General features: G+C 34.5%; 1 protein-coding gene across 1 annotated transcript in view; it reads left to right on the forward strand.

Annotated features, from left to right (window-relative positions):
* LOC143076841 (uncharacterized) overlaps window positions 1–26,298 on the forward strand; it is a 176,985-nt gene that overhangs the window by 115,681 nt on the left and 35,006 nt on the right. The window lies entirely within an intron of this gene.

The raw sequence follows: 26,298 nt of genomic DNA on the forward strand, positions 1-26,298 counted from the left end.
ACCTCCAAACGATCCAGGATTCCGTAATGAGGAGTTCTCAAATTACATCCATGCTTAAATTCACATCATTTAAAATTGGATAACAGAATTTGATGTTTTGTTCCATTTCTTCAAATATTTAGAACAATTTGAAATTCTCCATGCTTACTATCCATTTTATAAGAAATGGATGCTTGTAACATATTTAATTTTTAAAAGATGACTTTTTGAGAACGTCGTCATACGATGTTTCCGTAGATTTACCTTTTCCAGTGAATGCTTCATCTGTTGATATTTACTGTGAACCTTATGTTTATATTTAAATATATTTGGCTATGTGTATAATGTCAAATCATAAAAATACCAATTGTTTAGTCTCAAAGAAAACTTGTAAGGTTTCCACAGCTATTTTTGTTGAATAGGTTCAATTTGGGTACTCAGTGCAATTTGGGTACTGTGACGTTATCCACCTGTTATTAAAAACATCTTACTTTAAGGCTGCTTTTCTAAATAGATTTAGGTGAATGACATTTATGGGGAAAGTTTTGTTGTAGATATCCCCCCATGCTTTGATGTAGATATCTAAGTTGAAGTCAAAAAAAGCTGCAAACAGAGGTTTGCAGCTAGCTGCAAACATCTGCAAACATTATTCAAAGAGTTCCTGCAAACATTTTGTTTGCAGCAGACTTGCAGCAAGTTTGCAGCAGATCTGCTGCAAACATTTCAGTTCTGTAAGGGTTGTGTTCTTGTTTTTCTGTTTCGACTGCAAGAGATGCAGTATGAGAGCCAGAGGTAAAACAATCTGGCAACGGTGTAAACTATTTGTTTAACGTTTATATTTCAAAAGGTAGTAGACCTGGATGCTTCATACCTTGTGTGCAGATACCTTATGCATGTTATGTGACGAAGTTTTCGTCTGTCACATATCCCTTGTCCTTGACCTCATTTTCATGGTTTAGTGACTGCTTACAGTTTTTTGATAAGTGAAATACTCACTTATTATGAGGAATATAATAACTGTATTTGGTATATGAGTTCCTGAAACCTTCTATGTGTCCATCAGGTAGGGTTCACCTGACCTCGACCTTATTCCATGAGTCGCTGATCAAGGTTAAAGTTATGTGGTCAAGTCCGTATTGCAGATGTTATATGTGCAGACGAAACGCGCGTCTGGCGTACTAAATTATAATCCTGGTACCTTTGATAACTATATTATAAGCAGTAGGTTTGGTGTATGGCAAGATTGTAAAGTGTACTTGAACTTGACTTCAACTTCGTGGTCTATTTTTCAGATACTATAAGCAATAGGGCCACTATATTTGGTGTATGGAATGATTATCAGGTTGTAGATGTCCATCTGGCAGGTTTCATATGACCTCGACATGATTTTCATGGTTTATTGGACAATCTTTAGTTTTTGTGGTTTGGTCTATTTCTCAGATATTATAAGCAATAGGTCAATTATATTTAGTGTACGGAACAATATTGAGAGGTTTACATGTCTGTCTGTTCATTTCATCTGACCGTGACCTTATTTTCATGGTTCATTGGTCAATGATAAATTGTCATAATTTGTGAGTTTATCATTCCTGACACCGTCTACCTGTCCATCAGGCAGGGTTCACCTGACCTCGACATTATTCCATTAATCACTGATCAAGGTTAAAGTTACGTGGTCAAGACTGTATCTCAGATACTATAAGCATTAGTTCAACTATATTTGGTGTATGGAATAATTGTTAGGTGTACCTGTCTGTCTTGCAGGGTTCATATGACCTTGACCTCATTGTCATGGTTCCTTGGTCAATGTTAAGATTTTGTGGTTTGATCTGTTTCTCGTGTACTACTAGCAATAGGTCTACTATATTTGTTGTATGGAATGATTGTAAGGTGAACATATCTGTCTGGCATGGTGCACCTGGCCGTGACCTTACTTTTACACGTAGAACATTGATAATATGTTATGTTTGAGTGATACGTGTAGTTAAACCTTTACATTACAGACTTTCAACATGAATTTAATGATTAGTAAAACAGGCGGGACATTTTAGCGTGTGAACTCTTGTTTTGTCTCAAGTTGAATCGGAGATGTGCAATCAACATTCTAGTATTCATCAAACTTTGAATTTTTTCGCGATTTGATCTTGAAAGCGAAAATACCGAAAATAAATCATTCGCAAAATCGTTTAATCTTACCGTATGCAGCTCTTTGTCATACGAAACAATATCATTACAATTTTACCATGGCTTTTCGTTATGCTATTGAAATGTTTATGGATACCATCAACAGGTGGTTCACCGTAATGGCATATCTGTTTCACAGATGACAAAGAATGTGTTCTAATTGTAACCACATTCACGTCCTCTTTTCCTCATATGCAACCTACCGAGTTAGACTATTCACCGGGTGTGTACTTATTGCAGCAACACGGTGCACATGTAGAGCTTCATCTTACGGAGCATCTGAGCTAGATCCCCCTTCTTGCAGTTTTTTGTGGGTTTTGTGTTGCTCAGTCATTTGTTGTCTTTGTTCAACTTGTCTTTCGTATATTGTTGTTTGTCTTTTTATTGTTTTTTTTCCAATGGCATTGTCAGTTTGGTTTCTACTAATGAGTGACTGTAATGCTTATGTAGCGTCGATTTCATTTGTTCTTTCGCATACCTCTGTTGGAGGAGTAATTATACAACTTACAAGGACAACACCCGGTGTGACCCCTGGTGCATAATGTGAACATGCACAAGCGTACCGTTTTAGTTGAGATGTGCGAAAGTCTACTCCTTGGACATTTACCATCCGCCATGCCAATCCACACTCAAGTCTGAATGCCACAATCGGGAATAGGAAACACTCAGTAAATTTATTGATTAGATAACTATTCTGATAACTACTAAAATTGAGAATGGAAATGGGGAATGTGTCAAAGAAACAACAACCCGACCAGAAGATTGAACCAAAAACATGTCGCTTCTGAGACACGTACACATCTTACCGGTCAAGACATTTGACATGATGTTCATCGTACAATTTATGTCATGTCGATTTCCATCGTAATTGTCTCTCCTGCGACGAAAAACGCAATATGCGAGACATAGGGGTTACAATCCGGCGGCAGCTTAAAGTATTTGTATTCAGCTTTATATTTCAGAGGGTATAATACCTGGTCTCTTCATACTGTGTATACAGATACCTTAAGTTTCGAAGAGTCCGTCTGTCATGTGTCCGTTGTCATTGCCCTCATTTTTATGGTTCAGCGACTGCTTTTTTTTCGTCAGGTGAATTTTTCACTCAGTATGACTAAAAAGTTACCACATTTGGTATATGGGTTCCTTGCAATCTCTACATGTCCGTCAGACAGGTTTCACCAGACCTCGTTCTCATTTAATGGATCAGTCATTAAGGTTAAAGTTACGTGATTAGGTCCGTTTCTCAGAAACTGTAAGCAGTAGGTCAACTGAATTAGCCATGTTAGCTGTATGGAATGATTGTACAGTTTTCATGTCAGTTTAACAGGTTTCATCTGACCTTGACCTCACTTTAGCAGTTCATTGGTCAAAGTTAAATTTTATGTTCTGCTCTGTTTTTTTCTCATATTATAAGCAATAGCGCAACTGTATGTGTTGCATTGAATGATTGTAAGGTGTATATGTCTGTCTCGTCGTTTTCTTCTGACCTTGACCTTAATTCTATGGTTCATTGGTAAAATTTTAAGTTTTCCTGGTTGAGTCAGTTTCCTAGATACTATAAGTAATAGGCCAACTTCAATTGATGCATGTCATAATTGTAAGGTGTACATGTCTGACTGTCGAGGTTAATCTGACCTTGAGCTCATTTTCATTGTTCATTGGTTATGTAACGTTTTCATAGTTTGGTCTGTTTCTTGTATACTATAAGCAATAGGTCATCTATATTTGGTGTATTGAATGATTGTAAGGTGTACATGTTTGTTTGGCTTGGATAATCTGGCCTTGACCTCATTTTCACGGGTCATTGATAATGTTAGTTTTATGTGATCCTTGCCGTAAATCTTTATCTTTGGAACTATAATGCCCGTGTCACACTGTCCCGATTTTTACGCCGATTGCAACACGATTATGGAAATTTTCAAAATCGGGACTGATCGTATCCAGATCGGGCTATTCGTAGTGCCATCTTTAACCATTTTTAACCATCGGTCACTTTTTCTAGCCTTCGGGGACAACTTCGGGAAGGGTTCTAAATTTTTTAACATGTTAAAAAATCCCCGAAGGTGCGTCCGATGTTGAGGGTTCGTATTGAGTTCGTATCACCATCCTCACCATCGTAATGTCACCGGGAATGCATCTTTGAACATCGTATTGCATTCGTGTTTCCATCGTTTCCATCGGGCAGTTTTGACATGACGATGTCTACACGAATGAATCACGAAGCTACCCGAAGGTCTTACGATGGCAACACGACTTCGTGAAGACCTCGTAATCCCGTCGTGTTGGCATCGAATAAAAGTACGAAGGCGACAAGATGGAACTACGACGGCAATAAATCCAGCTAAATGTAATTAAATTAATTTTCGCGCTAAAAAACATTTAAAGTGCCATGCGCGATATGCACTGGTCTGTCTAATACGACAGTTAAGAAAGACGTTTACAAAACATGGAGCTCATATCATATGATTCTATGAGAACAAGAAAGGCGACAGCGTTGTTTCTATTAATTCAAATGGAACAAGAAGAGCAGCTATTACAGGCTCAGGATTTACTTTTACAAGTAAAATATTATATTTTGTCAATTTTTCATATCAAGTAACATAATGAAAATCATAAACGCGCCTCGTACACCAACACTGCAGGTACACGTATAAAGGGAAACAAACTTTTTCTTCATTATTCTGATTTTTTATGTAGCGTCTGAGTTGGTGTCACACGAATGTTTACTCCATAACCATTTTGTTTTCTATATGTCATATTTTGCCGCATTTGTTGCTTTCCCCACATCTTTCCTTTTGTCTATATTATTATGATATTCTCCTGGAAAGAGCTCTTTTTGAATAAAAGGGACCAACGAACCCATTACCTTACCTTTAAGATAGATCAGTAAACATGGGCATAATTATGGGTGATTATTCAGACTAGTGCACACATTTTACAGTTCAAACAAGGCAATGCCGAGCGTGGCATCCCCTCGTATGTAACATATTGGGGACAAATATGGACACTATATATGTATTTGACACATGCAGAAAATGGTAAATTGAATATGCATATTTGATACATAAACTATTTTTTTAGAAATCAAACATAACATTCAGTAACTGGAAATACCTTTAATATTGTCTTTAGAACCAGCAGGTAAAAAAATGAGCAACCAATTTCCTGCGTATTATGCTATTTCAAGGAGAAAAAACAAGTCCATCTGCATGACCTTGACCTTTGGCCTTGAACGTAAAAAATGTCAGATCATGACAAGGAGGAACAATATACCAAATGTGGTTAAAATCTCTTGAAGCATATTGGTTTTAGAGTGTCCACAAGGGTGATATTGCCTTGTATTACAACTGCCACTGTGACATTGACCTTTGATCTTTAATGTCAATAGCGCTTAAGATATTCTCCTTCTCCCTGATTCTGCTGGCATTATATTAAGAGACTCAGAGTCAAGTTTTACCCTTCAAACCCACGGTCTTCCGTCTTATGATTAAACCAGAAAGTAAATGTACAATATACTATATATTCAATATCGATCAAACAATTTAAAACGCGTGATCCCTTCGGCATATAATTTTTGAAATACTAAGCCTTTTCTACCTCAGGCATAGATTACCTTAGCTGGATTTGGCCAAACTTTTAGGAATTTTGGTCCTCAATGCTCTTCAACTTTATTTGGCCATTTATCTTTTTTGGATTCGAGCGTCACTGATGAGTCTTTTGTAGACGAAACGCGCGTCTTGCGTATATACAAAATGTAGTCCTGGTATCTATGATGAGTTTATTTAAATGCATCGTAAGCTGTACACGACGTCTTTTGGACATCGTATGGTCATCCCGCCATCATCTTAATCCATCGTGTAGCCTTCGCAATCCATCGTGTAGCCTTCGTGATCCATCGTGTAGGCTTCGGCTGAGATATGAAGCTTAAATACCCGTCTTCGGTTAACCTTCGTATGTCCATCTTTTGCTATCGTATATAATTTCGGCACCATCGTATAGACTTCGTTATTCATCGTACTTGCTTCGTTCACTTTTTAGTATTTTAACGAGATCGGGACCAACTTCGTACGAACTTACAATTTTCGCATTCGGGTGTCCATCGTATATAAAAATCGGGACAGTGTGACGCGGGCATAAACAAAATCAATCATGGCTAGTAAAGCGAAGAGACATTGCAGTGTGTGCACTCCTATTTCTCATAATTTTGTTGGAGCAGTGTCTATGTATAAAGCACACCCTGTTAATGGAGTCCGTATTGCATGATCGTGAACGAGTTTAAATTGTTAATTAAGATAGTTACGTAAACGCCAAAAGGTGGGGCAGATGGTATGTCACTACTGAGAAACTATTCATAACAACTTAAAGTAGAAATTATCACATTGTCACAGATTCTTGTATTAAGTCGGCCATATGTGTCAATATCATGAATTCCAGGGGGAAAGTTCAAGATCGATATTTACCGACTACCTAGTTAAGGTGCTATTCTTAATCTCAAGTTGGTGTGATATCTAAGATGCACTCATTGAAATGTGGGTTATTAAGTGAAAGAACATCATCGATATATCTAAAAAAAAAAAAAGAAAGTCAAAAACTTTGCAAGATGCATGCTTTTTATTCCCCTGCCGTAGCGGAGGACCATTTAAGTTACCCTTGACCGTCCGTACGTCCTTACGTCCCAAAATTGGATTCCATTCTTTAATGGTAATATTCTTTACAAAGCACAAAACTGTCAGTATTCACCTAAAAGCTAACAAAACCTTTAAACAGACTTGTTAAGAAGGGATATAGTTAAGATACTGTTGTCAGGTCATTAAAGATTGCATATTTTGGCTTTAATATTGATTCACTTATAGGGTCTTTGCATCGGAATTAAACACATTTAATCTAAAACCAGTTGTTGGCATGACACGGGTTATGTTCTTCTCATATATTTTATAATGGTATAATACTAAACCCCTAACGGGAGGGATTGTGCTTGATATTCATATGATGAAGACATAATCTTTCAATTAGTTTAATTGAGGTCTGGAGCTGGCATGTCAGTAATTGCTAGTAGTCCTTTGTTAATTTATGTATTATTGTCATTTTGTTTAGTTTCTTTTGTTACCTATTCTGACATCGGACTCGGCCTCCTCTTAAACTGAGTTTTACTGTGCGTATTTTTGTGTGTTTGTTTTTTCTACATTGGCTAGAGGTATAGGGGGAGGGTTGAGAGCTCAAAAAACATGTTTAACCCCGCCGCATTTTTGCGCCTGTCCCAAGTCAGGAGCCTCTGGCCTTTGTTAGTCTTGTATGATTATTAATTTTAGTTTCTTATGTATAATTCGGAGTTTGGTATGACGTTCATTATCACTGAACCAGTGTACTTATTTGTTTGGGGGCCAGCTGAAGGACTCCTCTGGGTGCGGAAGTTTCTCGCTGCATTGAAGACCCATTGGTTGCCTTCGGCTGTTGTCTGCTCTATAGTCGGGTTGTTTTTTCTTTGACACATTCCCCATTTCCATTCTCAATTTTATTTAACTTTAGTTTGACTAGACCAAATGTTATGAAACTTATACACAACGCTTTTTCCCACAAAACACAGATCAAGTTTGAATTTGCTTGGCGTCACTTTTACCTTTCTAGAGTTATGCTCATTTACAAATGGAAATTTTTTTCGTTTTCATTCTCTAACTTAAGTTTGCCTCAATCAAATGTTATAAATCTTATACACAATGCTTATGTTATGTTATGTTATGTTCCTTTATACCATTACTAGAAAAAAAAAACTTGAAGACTACTTGATATGTTTATGGCGATACACAACTTCGGTTCGTGTTTCTCAAACTGTTTTTATGCACTGATGCATTACGTTGATAGTTTTTATTAGATTGTCAGTTCTTCGATCTCCCATAAGAGTTTGAATATCCAATTAGTAGCTTCTGTCTCGGTATTAAACATGTGCTCCTAGAACGGAGAAAATAACTCAGAGAAGAAGAAACGATCTAGAACTCTCTGATGATGTAAAATATTTCTTCAGTGTTGCGAGTTTGTAGTATTTTTTTCGAGTGGTGCGAGTTCTGACTCTGTGTGACACAGGTGCTGCGAGAAAGGAGGAATCTACTAAGTGAAGAAAAAAACAATCTAATGATTAAACACATTTCTTCCAGTTTGTTATACTTCTATTTTATTTTTTTGTGGTGCGAGTTTGATATAGTGATGCAAGTTTTAATAATTATTGAAAGTCTTTGAGTGGTGCGAGTTCGCCTAGGGCCGAGATGTCGGACAGTACGTCGACTGATCATGCGCGAAAGCGTATAAGACACAGATCGATAACGGTCTCGGAATTTAGATATTTTCTAAAAAAAAATGGCGTTTTGTGTTCAAGGACAAATTTAGGAAGTACAAAACACTACATTTATACGTCATATCATGCCTTAGGCAAAAACCATAGCCCCCACCCCCCCCCCCCCCACCCCCAGAAAATCAAATGGTTGCTGCCTTATTTATTCTATCTTTTTGCCTTTGGGAAGCTAAGGTTCTGTATGAGTTCTGTTTGATATTAGAACAAATAAAAGTCGCCCAGTAAAGGAATACCAACTCTGTCTATCCACCAAACTGAGTTTCGCATTTAAAATATATCACAAATTAAGATTTTTCATGATCTAAAACAAGGATTTTTTGTAGGAAAAGCGTTAATTGAAAAACCAAGTTTAATATTATTGTAAATTTGTAAGAATTGCGCCGGATTGAAGATTTTTGAGTAGATCTTTAGAATTTTTTAGAATCCACGTATTAATGGCACCTCTAATTGGATATACGTGATAACAATATTTCCGAAGGCCATGTTTTATCGTAGATAGAATGGTAGTTAAAAAAATAAATTAAGAACGATGTTTAGTCAACCATTTTGACGACCCGTCTTATCTTATTTCTTTGTGAGGATTTTCATTAAGTTTGGGTATCCAGTATAGGCCAAAGATTGTCATCGTCTTTTTTCCTGCAAATGCCAATGTACCGTAGAGAAGGACGGACGTATTTTCCGATTTTTTTCGAAAAAAAATATTTTCGTCCGTGAATGATGTAGGTGTGTACGAGGAATTCACAGTTTGTATGTGAATTACACGTTATTTAGGTAAATATATGCATCCCAATAACTATTTTGTATATAACCAGGTGCTCCGCAGGGCGCAGCTTTATACGACCGCAGAGGTCGAACCCTGAACAGTTGGGGCAAGTATGGACAAAACATTCAAGCGTGATACAGCTCTGAATTTGGATTGTGATCAAATTTTTGACATTACATGGTTTTTTTTTTACACAAAACAAATGTCAAGATTTTACAAATCAATTAAAGATTTCTTCTTCAAACTTTTTAAATCTAAAATTAAATAGTTGACACAGCATAGGTTTCTGACACAGAATGAATGTGGTCTAATGAACTTAAAAGTTTTTTTTTTGCCTTTGAGCAATTCACTATGCTGTTGAATATTAATCCTCTCAAAAAAATGTTTGAAGAAATTTTCTTTTTATTTATGAAATCTGAAATGAGAAAAATTTAACCCCCCCTTTTTTCTCATCCCCGTTTCCCTTTTTCCAAAACTGATATCAATTCAAATTTCTAATGGAGTTTGCAACAATAACTACTCTTTTAAATACATCATAAAATATTAAAATGTAAAATAAAGTGCTTGTTATCACTGAATGGTAAAGATTGGTTGTTAGTAAAAGTGAATATACATTGTTTATTGTATAAAACAATAAAAAAGACTTCATCAGCAACATTTTATATTGGCAAATTTCCAATGAAGTTATTTACATAAAGTTATTGGCAAATAAAAATAGAAAATGACATCATAGTCATGTCTGGCAAATGTCCACTCCAACATACATTATCTAAAAACATTTTAGATAAGATAAGGAAAAAAAGCTTCATCAGCAACATTTTATATTGGCAAATTTCCAATGAAGTTATTTACATAAAGTTATTGGCAAATAAAAATAAAAAATGACATTATAGTCATTTCTGGCAAATTTCCAACATATATTATCAACTACTATTCTATACAAAGAAAGATAACTCCAATTGAAAATTAATTGCTATTGCACAATATTGTGCAATTAGATATTTCTTGCTATTGTGCAATACTATGCAATTGAAAATTTCTTGCTATTGCACAATACTTGATATGGAATCCTGATTTGGACCAACTTGAAAACTGGGCCCATAATCAAAAATCAAAGTACATATTTAGATGAAGCATATCAAATAAGCCCAAGAATTTAATTTTTGTTAAAATCAAACTTAGTTTAATTTTGGACCCTTTGGACCTTAATGTAGACCAATTTGAAAACTGGACCAAAAATTAAGAATCTACATACACAGTTAGATTCGGCATATCAAAGAACCCCAATTATTCAATTTTTGATGAAATCAAACAAAGTTCAATTTTGGACCCTTTGGGCCCCTTATTCCTAAACTGTTAGGACCAAAACTCCCAAAATCAAACCCAACCTTCCTTTTATGGTCATAAACCTTGTGTTTAAATTTCATAGATTTCTATTTACTTATACTAAAGTTATTGTGCGAAAACCAAGAATAATGCTTATTTGGGCCCTTTTTTGGCCCTTATTTCCTAAACTGTTGGAACCAAAACTCCCAAAATCAATCCCAACCTTCCTTTTTGTGGTCATAAACCTTGTGTCAAAATTTCATAGATTTCTATTCACTTAAACTAAAGTTATAGTGCGAAAACCAAGAAAATGCTTATTTGGGCCCTTTTTGGCCCCAAATTCCTAAAATGTTGGGACCAAAACTCCCAAAATCAATCCCAACCTTCCTTTTGTGGTCATAAACCTTGTGTTGAAATTTCATTGATTTCTATTCACTTTTACTAAAGTTATTGTGCGAAAACCAAGAATAATGCTTATTTGGGCCCTTTTTTGGCCCTTATTTCCTAAACTGTTGGAACCAAAACTCCCAAAATCAATCCCAACCTTCCTTTTTGTGGTCATAAACCTTGTGTCAAAATTTCATAGATTTCTATTCACTTAAACTAAAGTTATAGTGCGAAAACCAAGAAAATGCTTATTTGGGCCCTTTTTGGCCCCCAATTCCTAAAATGTTGGGACCAAAACTCCCAAAATCAATCCCAACCTTCCTTTTGTGGTCATAAACCTTGTGTTGAAATTTCATTGATTTCTATTCACTTTTACTAAAGTTAGAGTGCGAAAACTAAAAGTATTCGGACGACGACGACGACGACGCAGGACGACGACGCCAACGTGATAGCAATATACGACCAAAAAATTAAAATTTTTGCGGTCGTATAAAAACAGTATTGTCCGAGCTGTATCTGCTGGAACAACAACACATTTGTTGAAAAGTGAGAATAAAACATCTGCAACCTCTTGATACGATTAGAATCATGTGTGTTCATGGCACTTCGTAGTTTGTTAATGCGTGTTTGAATGCATAACCGAAGATTTGTATCTGGACGATCAACATGGGCAATCGGGAGGTTTTAATTCAAAATTGATGAGGTTATAGGTATTTAAAATCCTTCGTGTGATAGCTTTTTGTAGGTATATGAAATGATAGGTGTAGTTTTAACACGTTGACATTATCAGATATTGTTTGTGAATCATATGCAAGCATGTCCCTATTCAGCAGCTTCGTAAATCGGTTATCGATGTTGATATCTCATGAATCATTTTTCGACTAATGAGTGTGAATGTCCCTTTGGTATCTTTCGCCTCTCTTATAAAAATCAACCAAACAAATAAAAAATAATCTAAATTTTGATTTTTTTTAAAGATATAAAACATGTAATATAGATGAATTATACTGGTTATTCCTTTAAAGAGGATAGTTACTGCTGTATATTGTGTCATGTTTTCCTAAACAGATGGATCTGATAAAGAGACAGTTCTGGAATATTTCATGCAGGATTACTTTCGCATCTAAACTCATGAATTGTTTGCAGTCCAAACAAATCAGACTTCTTAACTCTGGACAGAATTTGGTTATATCAACCATTGATTCTGGGGTTAAATTGTTACATGATCCAACATCAAGCGTTCTTAATTCACAGTGTCTTGTTGGTGAATATTTCAATAGGGCCTCTTTCGTCACCATTGTTGTCATTTTGTCTTGAGAAATCAAACCGGCTTCCTTGTCTTCTTGGATAAATCTCGGTTTTAAATGAAGCATGAATTTACTAGACGTCGACTGCTGTTTAAAATTTCGCAAAGGTTCAAATGCTTTACTTTGGTGTTCATTCTTGAGATCTTTTATTAAAAGTTTATGCGATGACGTATTACTCAATAGTTGATTTACATTTCTAGTTTGACTTAGACTGACACATAACTTAAGAATCAATTCCGTAAGCATTCTACATTTGAATAACATATATGCCACAGCAGTTAATGTAATATCGCTACTTCCACTAAAGTGTGCAACCTTTAATTCAGCGCAATTATCAGCAATTATTTCAATTGCGAGATCATCTAGTCCAGTAACATCGATCAATTTTATAGCATGAAGATGATGACATGAAGTTGAAAGTTCATGCAGGTGCACGTGACTAGATAGACTAGTCTTTCTTGCTTCAATATACATGAGGGTACTGCATTCGTTTGAAATTGCGTACAAAGACAATTTCTGTAAACAATTTCCCATTCGGAAATACTCAAGTTTTCTGCAAGAGGACGTTAATATCAAAATCCCTTTATCTGTAGCTTTGCATCCAAATATCGAAACACTGTTTAAATTTGGAGCATTCTTAGATATAATAAGTAAACTGTCATCGTTTATGTCAGTTTCATCAAGGTGAAGTAACGATAATGTGTGAATAACAGGCATGTTCAGAAAAATGTTATGACAGAGACTGATGTTTCTTGCTCTAATGCTAAATATCGTTTTTGAACTATGCACTCCATAATTCAATAAACCGGTCGACAAAGTATTGATACTTAGTTTCCGTAATTGTGGATTACATTCGGATAACATCGTGATATCAGGAATGTTAACATCTGTCCCGTAAAAAATGATATCAAGTTCGTGTAAGAGCAGATTTGCTGTTGCGTTAATTGCTTTTTTTAATGTTTGCGCAGAGCAACATTTGAATTTCAACATCTTAATGTTAGAACATCTTTTACTTATCAATATGAATATTTGTGCATTATCCACATGGTACATTGCTAAATTAAGATGCGACAGATTTTCAAATTTTACATTATCATCATACTGTAACAGTTTCAGTAACAAGATAGGGGTGATTTTTAAATATCTAATATGGTGCCTGTTTAATGATATATCACATAAAATAGTGTATGATTGTAGTGCAGTCGCGTTCACACTTTTCCATAGACTTTTTGACCGGCAAATTTTGCACCAGAGTGTGCAAACAGTTTTTGCAAGAATCCGTTCTTCCAATGTTAGATATGTAAAAACCATAAGTAAAATCTCTGGTGGTAAAATGTTTATTTCCATATCTAAATAAAAAACACATAAAATAAATCTATATATTTATTTTAAAAGAATATAAGTAACCATGGCAAGTATAATTGCTATTTAATGACATTTAATAAAAATTAAGCCAAATTTAATTAGCGATATTTAAGCTGCGTAACTTGTTTTGCCAATAAGTTCCTTCAATCCTAAACAAAAGCGAAGATTTCCCGAAGCTTCGAGTTTTGTTTTTTTCCTTATTATCAGTGATATTATTAATAATTCTGTTATCTTTGATTATAATTCAAACATATCGACCAATATATTGGAGAAATACACGTAGGACAGAATAAGGTTGTCAAATCCAAAGAGAAAGACAGCAATTGTATATAAAAAAACTTAATACCAATTCTAATCAATTTAACACAAAACACTACACAGAAATCTAATAATTGATAAACACGAACACTCGGATCCCCAAAAAAACGTAATTTACACAGGTGTTCTGGGAAGCAGTTTATATTCAACTAGTGACATTCCTCGTGTTGCTCATGGAAAATAAAGTATTGTTATTATTTCCATTCGGTTGTCACAACCGAGGAAATATAAAGACAAGGTTGTGATTACGACCATCGGTCTATATAGTAATATGTGACACAACTATTCAATAAAGGTCAACCAAATAATGGTGGAGTTCGTAAACGTTTTAAATTATCATTATACACTCTCTCGTGTATATACTTCCTTGAACGCAAGTCAGTTTACTTGTTATATTGATCACATAGTATTGTCTTAACTGATTTAGACAATATAGCAAAAAGTAAAATCACAAAAATATTGAACTTAGAGGAAGATCAATTGGGAAAGTCCATAATCACATGGCAAAATCAAATAGCAAAACGCATCAAAAACGAATGGACAAAGACTGTCATATTCCTGACTTGGTACAGGCATTTTCAAATGTAGAAAATTTACAGTTTTAAACTGGATTTTGATAATGAGTCGGCTGAGAACAAATTTAACGACTAAAGAGATGCATGATTTTCGTTTTCCAATTATGAATTTGCGTCTGCATATATATGTTGTGTACAAGATGTAAGTTTGTACAAATTATAATTTGTACAGGGTTTTTGTACAAGTTATAAGTTTTTTGACACCTACCTTCTTGCAACAGGTGATACAGGTTTATCTTATAAAATGTACTAGTGTAATGTTTTAAATTCAAAAAAATATACTTCAACCTAACATTTAGTGCTATTCTCCTTGTCTTCAAACTGGAAATGAGGATACCTGAATGGTTTAAATTCTAATTTTATTTTTTTCCTTATACAATATTCATATCCATACAAAATCTTTGTGTGGTCTTATAATGTTATTGTATCAATGTTCAGTATTAGACTGTATCATGAAGATGTGAAAATATGACAGAAATATGCGAAGCAAAAGACTGTGTGCTCGCATCATCCATTTTTGTTCAGCAGGTCATTAAACACTGATAACTTGTACAAAAATTCTGTACAAATTATAATTTGTACAACATCACAACTTGTACACAACATATATATATAAGATAATACGATATTCCAGAGCTAATGTTAACTATCAAAAATTAACTGATAGAGGGCTGCTACTTTCAACAAAGTTGTTAAACCAAGGATTTCTAATGGTAAAGTTGAAATCATCACTCATGAATGTTTACGGGGGGCATCATGAAATGGCTGGCCGTTATGGAATACCTGTATCACAGATGACCACGGATATGTTCCAACTATCGTAGCCATCCTCTCAATCTTCTTTTTCTCGACAATGACATCTACGACTGAGAATTAACACCGAATTTGTATTAACCGTGCACAACACGACACCAATGTGAAGCATGACATGCTTATCCTTCCGGAGCACCTTATATCATCCCCGTCGTTTGCAGGGGTTCATTTTACTGAGTTTTTATCTAGACTAGTGTTTTGTAGACTGTTCCAGTTTAGTTTTTTTTGTCCTTTTTATCGTTGTTATACGACCGCAAATATTTTTTGCGTTCGTATTATGTTATGGCGATGTCTTCGTCTGCGTCTGAAGACATTTTAGTTCTCAGACAATAACTTGAGTATAAGTGTGTGGATCTCTATTAAATTTTAGCACAAGGTTCCATACCACTAAAGGATGTTTGGGATTGTTTTGGGGGGTATTGTCCTAGCGGTTTTGTAAATAGGAGCCAGAAAGGGACCAACAATAAATATTTGTCTGGTTTTAAGACAATAACTTGAGTATAAGTGTATACATCTCTCAAATTTTAGCACAAGGTTCCACACCACCATAGGAAGGTTGGGATTAATTTGATGGTTATTGTCATAGCGGTTTAGGAATTAGGGGCCATAAAGGGCATAACAAAAAACAATTATTTGTCTGTTTCACAGACAATTACTTCAGTATAAGTGTATGAATTTGTATTGAATTTGAGCATAAGGTTCCACACCACAATAGGAAGATTTGGGATTTAATTTGGGGGTTATTGTTGTAGCTGTTTAGTAATTAAGGGCCAATAAAAGCATGTTTCATGTTTCAGGACAATAATTTGTGTATAAGAGTATGGATCTCTATGAAATGTTACCACAAGGTTCCATACTTCAAAATGAAAGTTGGGATCCGATTGATTTTGGAGGTCATGGTCAAAACTGTTTAATAATAAAACTATGTATTGCTATTTAAGGTGGCTCGGGACTATTCGACTGCGCATAATTTCACGCAAGAATTACAAAAGTATTTGTCGTAAATTTGATATATATTTTTTAAAACATTTTGATTGATTAAAAATGTTAAATCATTGTAGCTCATGTGACATATAGAATATTTTCGTTATTATCCGTATTTGTAAAAGGGTCAAAATGACTTTAACCCAATTTCACCATTTTCCCGCCAAAATTTTGGTTCTAAGGCAAAATAATTTTTTTTCCTCATCGATGACCTATGATTTTTATTTGCTTAATCTTTAAAGCTATATTTCAGCTTTTTATATTACAGTTTTGGACCAAGTGTCATAGAACTTTTTTTGATATTCCGATAAAAATATGTCAAAACCTCTATTTTCCCTACCATTTCATTGGAAAATGCTCCCTTTTACATACCTGTTTAAAAGTATTTGAGCTTAAATGGTCCGTGACCCCCTATTTTTTTATCAACCGATTTGATTCACTTTCTGTAAAAAATAAAATAACAAAACATACGGCACTTCTGATAGAAACTTCGAATAGGCCCGAGCCACCTTAATTGTGCCACAAGGTGTTATATCATAAAATAAAGTTTGGGATTGATTTTTTTGGTATATGACTGTAATGGTTTAGTTAAAAAGACCAAAGATAAGACTTTTATAATACTTTATATAAATTGCTTATTTCTTTAGCAATTTCAGTGAGGTTTAATTCAAAGTCCTGAATTCTTGCATTCAGGTTCCTTAATTTTATGAATCAAAATGGTATTTATAATTTAGATTTTGGGTCTGTTTTTGAATTGATATATATAAAGGTTCAAAGGGTCCAAATTTAAACTTTGTTTGATTTCTTCAAAAATTTAATTATTGGTGTTCTTTGATATTCTGAATCTTATCATGTATTTATTTATTTTTTATTTTGGGGCCTGTCTTCAAATTGGTCCACATTAAGGCCCAAATGGTCCAAAATTAAACTTTGTTTGATCTTTAAAAAAATGAATGGTTGGGGTTCTTTGATATGCTGAATCTAAGCCTGTATTTAGATTTTAGATTTTGGGCACAATATTCAAGTTGGTCCAAATTGGGGTCCAAAATTGAACTTTGTTTGATTTCATCAAAAATTAAATTGTTGATGTTCTTTGATATGGTCAGTCCAACAGTTGATTTTGTGCTTGGTTTTCAAAGTTGGTCAAAATTGGGGTCCAAAATTAAATTTTGTTTGATTTCTTCAAAAATTAAATTACTGGAGTTCTTTAATGTGTTCAGTCTAACAGTGTTTTAATTTTTTGATTTTGAGCCTGCTTTTCAAACTGGTCCCCATTATAAAGTATCCAGAATTAAACTTACTTTGATTATAACAAAAATTGAATTCTTGTGGTTATATAATATGCATAATAGCATAGAATTACATTTTTGTTTAAGGCACAGTTTTCAAGTTTGTTGAAATTGGGGTCCAAAATTAAAATTTGTTCGATTTATGGGGTTCTTTGATATGCTGAATTTAAGTGTGTATTTAGATTTTGTATTTCGGTCCTATTATCAAATTGGTTCATGTTGAGGTCCAAAAGGTACAAAATTAAACTTTGTTGGATTTCTTCAAAACTTGAATTCTTAGGGTTAATCGGTGTGCTGATTCCAACCATGTTTTTAGAATTTTGATATTGAACCATAATTGGTAAATGTCTAATTTAAATTATTTAAGAACTTATACCACGTTCATTCTGTGTCAGAAACTATGCTATTATTATAATTTAATCAGAATCTAAATTCAGAGATGTATTGCACAATTAACAGAAATTTTAAGTTGAGTCATAGTTGAAAACATTTACAGCATCATATATATAATTTTAGAGAAGAAATTATGTTTGAAATTTAATGTTTATTAGTAGATATTTTGAAAAGAGGTAAGTTTTATAGATTTTTAAAGACTTTGTATTAATGAGGAATAGTATTTTGGAATTGTTTTTTTCTTCATTTTTTTTTACAATACTTTTCTAATTACTTTGTACAACTTGCTTATTTCTTAACCAATTTCTATTTGGTTTAATTCAAAGTCTTGAATTCATGTGGTTCTTTGATATGCTATATCTAACCGTGTATTTCGATATAAGATTTTGGGCTCCGTATTTGAATTGGTATAAGGGTCCAAAATTAAACTTTGTTTGATTTCATCAAATATTGAATTATTGGTGTTCTTTGATATGCTGAATTTAACCATTTATTTATAATTTTATGTTGGTGCCTTCTTTCAAATTGGTCCACATTAAGGTCCAAAGGGTACAAAACTATACTTTGTTTGATTTAGAAAAAAATCGAATTCTTTTGGTCTTTTGACATGCTGAATTTAACTGTGTATTTTAAATTTTTGACTTTAAGCCAAGTTTTCAGTTGGTCAGACTGGGGATCCAAAATTAAACTTTGTTTGATTTCAACAAAACATGAATATATGGGGTTCTTTGAAATGCTGAATCTAACAATGTATTTAGATTAAAGCCCCTTTATCAAATTGGTTCACGTTGTTGTCCAAAGGGTCCAAAATTAAACTTGTTTGAATTTAAAAAAAATGAAATCTTGGGATTCTTTGATATGTTGAATCTAACCGTGTATTTAGATTTTGGAAATTTGGCCATGATAGGTAAAAGTTCATTTCAATTTTTTTCAGTTCTTTGGTCACATTCATTCTGTGCAAGAAACCTATGCTATGTCAAATATTCAATCACAATCCAAACCCAGAGATGTATCAAGCTTGAATGTAGTGTCCATACTTGCCCCAACTGCTCAGGACTCGACCTCTGCGGTCGTATCAAGCTGCGCCCAGCGATAATCAGTATTTAGATGTATCGGCAAATTGTACATGTTCCCTTTGATCTTACTGCCTAATATTTTTAAGATCATGACTTGATACTCGGAAATATAGGCAATGACGTTATATATATATCAGTGCAGCAACGTATCGTGCTCAAGTCCATTTGTGTCAATTTATCAATGAAATGCACACGACTTCATTCATACACCCGAACAACTATCCCAACGTTTTGTACGCGTGAAAATAGTTTTACTTACTATTTCATTTTACCTCATATTCTCAACCAAAAAAAACATCCAGTTTAGACAAATTGCCGATCAAAGGAATCATGGCATTTTATTTTTTGATACTGACTTCATCAGCTCAAATATCAGCTCGCCCTAGCGGGCTCGCTTGATATTCTTGCTGATAAAGTCAGTATCGAAAAACAAAAATGCCATTATTCTATATATATCACATTCTTATCATACATTCTTCCGATATACATTCTATCTGACTAACCCAATATTAAAGTTTAAAAAAAAAACCTCAGGTATACGTGTTAGAGGCAGGTAAATACTACTGTTGCAGGTACACATTAAATAACACGAATAAAAGAAACAAGTCGAAATAACAGAATAAGATTCTAAATATACATGATACATGTATATACTGAATACTGAAATATGATCCAAAATTAATGCTTTGACAGTAATACTGTCTATACAATTTTAAAAAATGGCAATGATTATGCCTCATAAATGATAAATAAAATAAATTGCTTCGCTGAGCGCAGCCTGATACGACCGCAGATGTTAAACCCTGAACAGTTTGGGCATATTTGGACACAACATTCAAGCTTGATACTATCTGAATTTGGATTGTGATCAAATGTTTGACAAAGTATAGGTTTCTGACACAAAATAAATGTCAAGATCTTACAAATCGATTGCGCAATATTGTGCAATTAAAGATTCTTTTTGAAATTTGAAAAATTTTGGGAAAAAAAATTTAAAATTAGAACCCCCCCAAATTTTTGAATCCCCCCTTGGAACAATTACCCCCACACTGAATCCCAGCCTTTCCTTTGTTGTATGGATCCTTGTAGTACAATTTCAGAGAGATCCATACTCTTAAACACAAGTTTTTGTCTTGAAACTAGAAAAATGCTTGTTTTTTGCCCTTTTTAGGTCCCTAATTCCTGCATGAATTGGACAATTACACTCAAACTCAATCCCAGCTTTCCTTTTGTGATATGGAACCTTGTGGTACAATTTCAGAAAGATCCATAAACTTAGACACAAGTTATTGTCGAGAAACTACAAAAATGCTTGTTTTTGGCCCCTTTTTGATCCTTAATTCCTAAACTGTTGGCACCATAACCCCCAAAATGAATCCAAAGTTTTTACTTGTGGTATTAAACATTGTGGTACAATTTCAGAGCAATTGAAATACTTGTACATAAGTTATTAACCTGAAAGTAGAAAAATGCTTGCCTTGGGCCCTTAATTCCTAAACGGTTGTGACCATCATCCCCAAAATCAATCCCAACCTTCCTTTTGTGGTATTGAACCTTCTTCTTAAACTTCATAGAGATCCATTGACTTAAACTAAAGTTACTGTCCGGAAATCAAAATCCCTTGGAGGACACAATTTAATAGAAACTACTATGAAAATTTGTCCTGTGAGTGGACACTTTTTCATATTGTTAGCAGTAAAAATCTGTCCTTTTGAGGGACACCATTCCATGGCAATGGACATTATTAAAAACAAATTTTCAATGAAACAGTGTCCTTTTTCATAAGACACTATTATGTCTTACATACGAACCCCTTTTTCCCCACAAAAAGTAACATTAATGATTTTTGACAATACTACTGTCTATATGGTCCACAACATTGAGAAATTGACGATAGGTATACATTAGAAATAATACAAACAGATACAATTTTAAAATAAGTCAAAATTATAACTAGGATCAGGCGCGGATTCAGAGGGGGGGTCCGGGGGTTGGAACCCCCCCCCCCTTTTTTTTAACGATCAATGCATTTGAATGGGGACATGTAATTGGAACCCCCCCCCTTTTGTCCTGGGTTAGAGACCCCCCCCCCCTTTTAAAATGGCAGTTCCGCCCCTGAGGATAGAATAACACATAATTTAATACGGTCCCCCCTTTTTTTCCCTACATCACACCGGCCCGTTCCCGAATAAACTTTAAAAAGTTATTCAGTTTTAAGTCCTCTGAAAATCGTTCTATCAGATTAAGCGACTAGTGTTGCGGATTGATGACCATATAAAGAATCGCGTCCGAAAGCAGTGCAAATGGTACATCTATATTTAGTTTTCTACGCGTTTCATATAGGTACAACATACGTAGTAACTTGACTGAACAAAATAATTACATTTGTAGACAAAAAAAAGTTACATACATGAAATATAAACTACCATGAAATAAATACAAAATTTAACTTTATCTTTATAGGAAAGAAATCTTAATTTTTTTTACCTTCATCATGTTCATTTGTTTACTCTTTATATTGATTGTTCGTTGACGCATTTCTATTCGTTGGAACTAGCTACATATGTCATGTGATTCGTTGATTGTTTATTGACGCGTTCTTATTCGAAATACATTCTACTTGTAACTGACTATATTAATAATCAATGTTTGCTCCATAGTAGTTATGTTTGTAAGCCATGCATAGGGCCATATGGGCGTAAAGCGCTTTTTTCAATAAAGTAAAGTATTAATAAAAAGATCGTAAAAGTACGCTGGTGAAAAGAATAAATGTATTTGTAGCGCAGGCTTATTTTTAACCTAACCCTATAATATGAGGCAGGCAATACCTGTAAATAGGGACGAAGTCTGTATGAATTATTTTTTGTAACTTAAGTATTTGTTAAAAAAAAAGAAACGGAAATACCGTAACGTTTCCGATTTTGGTTCTGTTGTTAGTGATTTTAGTTGTGACGTTATTTAAATTATGACGTCATATGCAATGTAAACAAAGAAACGCTATCATCAGGGTTGAGTTCAATATCGTAGCAGCTACGTAGCGGCTACGTAGCTGCTATCAATATCTATGTATCAACTAGTCTATAGAGTGGGGATAGGACCTTTATCGGGACTCCGGGATCGGGTGTTTTTAAGCTCGGGATTTCGGGATTGACCCTTTCGGGATCCGGGAATCGTTTTTTTCGGATTTCGGGACATCGGGATTTACTTTATTTAAATTCGGGACCTCGGGAATTCGTTTTTTTAAGTCCGGGATTTCGGGATCAGGACCCCTCCTATCCCCCCTCTCTATAGCTACACGTTCAATAGTCAAAATCTACGTAGCACTACGTAGCTGCTACGATATTGAACGCAGCCCAGGTAACGTTTTTTCATATCAAGGAATTATTAAAAATGAAATTGGTATTGCGCGTTCCTTCCTATTTTATACTAGACTGATAAATATATATTTTACTTAAAGTTTCATACAAACGAGCACAGGCACTTGTTTCTGTCAATATGGGGTATACTATCCATACCCAGTACAAAAAAACACAAGGTAGCTAACGGAAATTTTCAATGTGTTCGCTTCAACCAATATTTTTTTTATTTCCCTTGACTTTTTCATGAATAAAAGTACACCTGTCTGTCGTGTCGGTAATTGATTTATCTTGACAATGAAACAACTTTCACGTACCTTGAGAATACCCCTCAAACAGTATAACACACTTGAGATGACAATTATTGACCTTTTTCCAGACCATTGAATTTGTAAGGACTTAACTTCCGGTTAACTTAGGAAGTGAATATAACTGTGCAATCCCATTGGTTTAATTCATCTGGTTACCTGTTTATTTATACTAGTTACCACTGAGTAACCAGAAAAATGTGACCAATTGGATTGCACAGTTATATTCACTTCCTAAGTTAACCGGAAGTTAAGTCCTTACAAATTCAATGGTCTGGAAAAAGGTCAATAATTGTCATCTCAAGTGTGTTATACTGTTTGAGGGGTATTCTCAAGGTACGTGAAAGTTGTTTCATTGTCAAGATAAATCAATTACCGACAGACTGGTGTACTTTTATTCGTGAAAAAGTCAAGGGAAATTAAAAAAATATTGGTTGAAGCGAACACATTGAAAATTTCCGTTAGCTACCTTGTGTTTTTTTGTACTGGGTATGGATAGTATACCCCATATTGACAGAAACAAGTGCCTGTGCAAACGAGACCGGAAAAAGGAAGTACATTGTACATTTCTGCGCCGGTCCGGGATTTCAAAACACGACAAAAAAAATTTGAACGATTTTGAGTTCATTAGTACAATGAAAAATTCGGGAAATTTTCCCGAATTTTTTTTTTTTTATTGAATTTTCTACTGTTATTGGGGACTCCGTCCCCATATAACGCAGGTGAAGTCGGTGAATATGTAATTTTTAATAACAAAAAAAGCCCGTTTAGAATGACCCCTAGAATAGTATCAAAACAATTAATACTGTACATATGTATATCAAATAACGGAAATTGGTCTCATTGTCCATGTTGTCTTTATATTCCTATTCGGTCTTATCCGTCCGTGCAGTGGATACCAGCACAGGCCGGCTAGGGGCATTGACACCTTTTCTTGCTCTCTTTTTTGTGTTTTTGATGTTTAATTTAATTTTCTTTAATCATGTTAATATTTCAACAACAACAATAAGAGAATAGAGATAGCACGTATAAACTTCAGTTCTCGTAAGATAGTATAGATAAAAGCAAAAATACTTAAAATAAGGAAACATGATTATATATGTAAAAAAATCACGGGGGTAACTTCGATATTTTTTTGGTAATGGTGTGCCTTTTTTGCCTCAAAAATCGTACCCTGCATTTCAATATAACATTCACTGAAATTCATTACCTATATATAGTTATATAGATATTTTAGAAAGAATGACCTATACTTGAGATGTTCTTGCCTTTTACGGGGACTAAATAAATAGACAAGACATCATTACAAACACGTCTTTATTCTCCATAAGCACGTTCATACTCTAGAAACATCAAAAACAGCATTACGGGTCTGACCTTACACCCTAACCTGGAATAGCCCCGACCTCGAACAGAATTCAACCCTAATACATAACATCCCCCCGCTTAGCAAAAATTTGGATATTTTTTTTCCACAGGTTGAATTCAGTTCAAACCATAATAGTACTATGTAAATATCAATTTATAAAAAACAATCTTCAGTACAATACGACTCCATATGCAAAAATCTTATTGAAATACGTTTCAACTCTTTGCTCTACAATCTCACATCTTACTCATATTCTCTAGTAAAATTTGATAACGTTATGAAATCACAATACAATTATTTGTAAAATAGCATATATATAAGTGAAACAATGTTGTCATGACTGTAGCTGTTTATTATACATCGATAAGGAACCAACAGAGACCGCTACCTCTTATTGAAAATGAGCTTTCCACAATAGGTTTCATCCACCATAACTGTTTCTCTCACACTCTCATACCCCCACCCCCCTACTCTCTCTCACAGACTCGTGGATCCGTATTTATAGTTAATGAAACATGTTTCAGAAAAGCAACACCTCTTGAAACGGCAATTTATGAGTTCTATCACACCGCTACTGACAATATTCCACATGAACATTCATTCTACTGTATCAAATGTACACGCTATCAAATGATTTCCGTTATCATGAACAAATTTGATGAAAATCAGTTATGTGCAAATAGTGAAAACTGATATGCAAATCTTGAATGAATTTATGCACACTTATTTTTAAAAAAAATGGGCTATTCCAAGTCAACCAAAAATATAATGAAATGCAATAAATTTGAACAAACGATTAACATTAATAAAGTGCTTCAATTAACAGTTCAAAGTTTATCAAATTGTTGGACATCTATACGAGAATACGAATGACGGCGAGATAAACCTCACACAAATATCAGGTGCAAAAGAGATGATGCTGGTGATTCTTTTCTTTTCTTTTTCTTACATTACTAAATGTTGTGCAAACGGCGGTGAAAATCCCACACGCTTATGCAGTTACAAGCAGACGCTACTTGGATCATTTATTTCATTGTAAGCGGCGGAATAATTTCCACACGCCCAAGCTATAATACACTTAATTTATTATAGGCGGGGGCCTTTTACTAATAATCTCTTTGGCTTTAACGTTGAGATCAGAAATATCCATCCAACGTGCGTTCTGTGCAGGTTCGCCACAAAGATGAACTAAATATTTATGTGTTCCGTTCACTATTTTACAAGCTAGTATACGTTTGATTTTAACATTGTCTTTGATATGACTATCTGTGGACGATTCAGGTGTCGTAAAATTAGTGTCTCGGAAACGCATGGGTTTTCTGTGTGTCCTTTTAGAACGTCGCACGGGTAAATTATTTTCTGATGTGCTTACATCCGGGACATTGGATAATTTATTTTCGGATGAAACAAGATCATTGCATGGACTATCGTTCTCACTGTGTTCCGAATGTTCATCTGATAGTAAATCGTGCTCTACTGTGAACTGATTAACATTTGTAATAACTGAATCCATGAAATAGTTACACTGATTAGGTTTGCGAACATATGCCGGCTTTAGTCTGTTAATATGGATTGACGGGAAAATTTTGGATGTAGTCTGGTCTTTTAATGTATATAAGTGTGGACTTTCACAATTTTCAACAACATATGGTCCTGCAAATTTGAATTTAAATTTATGTCCTGGACCTGTCGGGTCTTTACTCATGTATACAAAGTCGCCAAGTCTTAATGTTAAGTTATGAACTTTTTGATTAGCGCGTTCCATCATTGCTGTTTGCGACTTTAGTGCGTGATCCTTTACTTCATTCCGAATAATATCTAATCTTTCGGAAAATTGTTTAAGATAGTCATGATAATCTTTTGGGATTGACGCTAAATTCAAATCACGAACGTGTCCCGACAAAGGAAATTTAGGACGACTGCCGTAAAGAATTTCAAAAGGTGAATATTTTACACTGTCATTGGCAGTTGAATTTAATGAAAATAAAATAGATGGTACCATATCCTCCCAATGTTTTCCATGTTGAATGTAAGGCGTCATGCGTTCTGCAAACGTTCTATGCGTTCTTTCACACAAACCAAGACAGTGGTGAGTAAAACTCGGTGTGAATTGCTGATTTATCTCCAGTAATCGACACACTTCCTTAATTGCACGAGCGGTGG

The sequence above is a fragment of the Mytilus galloprovincialis genome, chromosome 5 (genome assembly GCF_965363235.1).
Source record: "Mytilus galloprovincialis chromosome 5, xbMytGall1.hap1.1, whole genome shotgun sequence".
In the NCBI taxonomy this organism is placed as follows: Eukaryota; Metazoa; Mollusca; class Bivalvia; order Mytilida; family Mytilidae; genus Mytilus; species Mytilus galloprovincialis.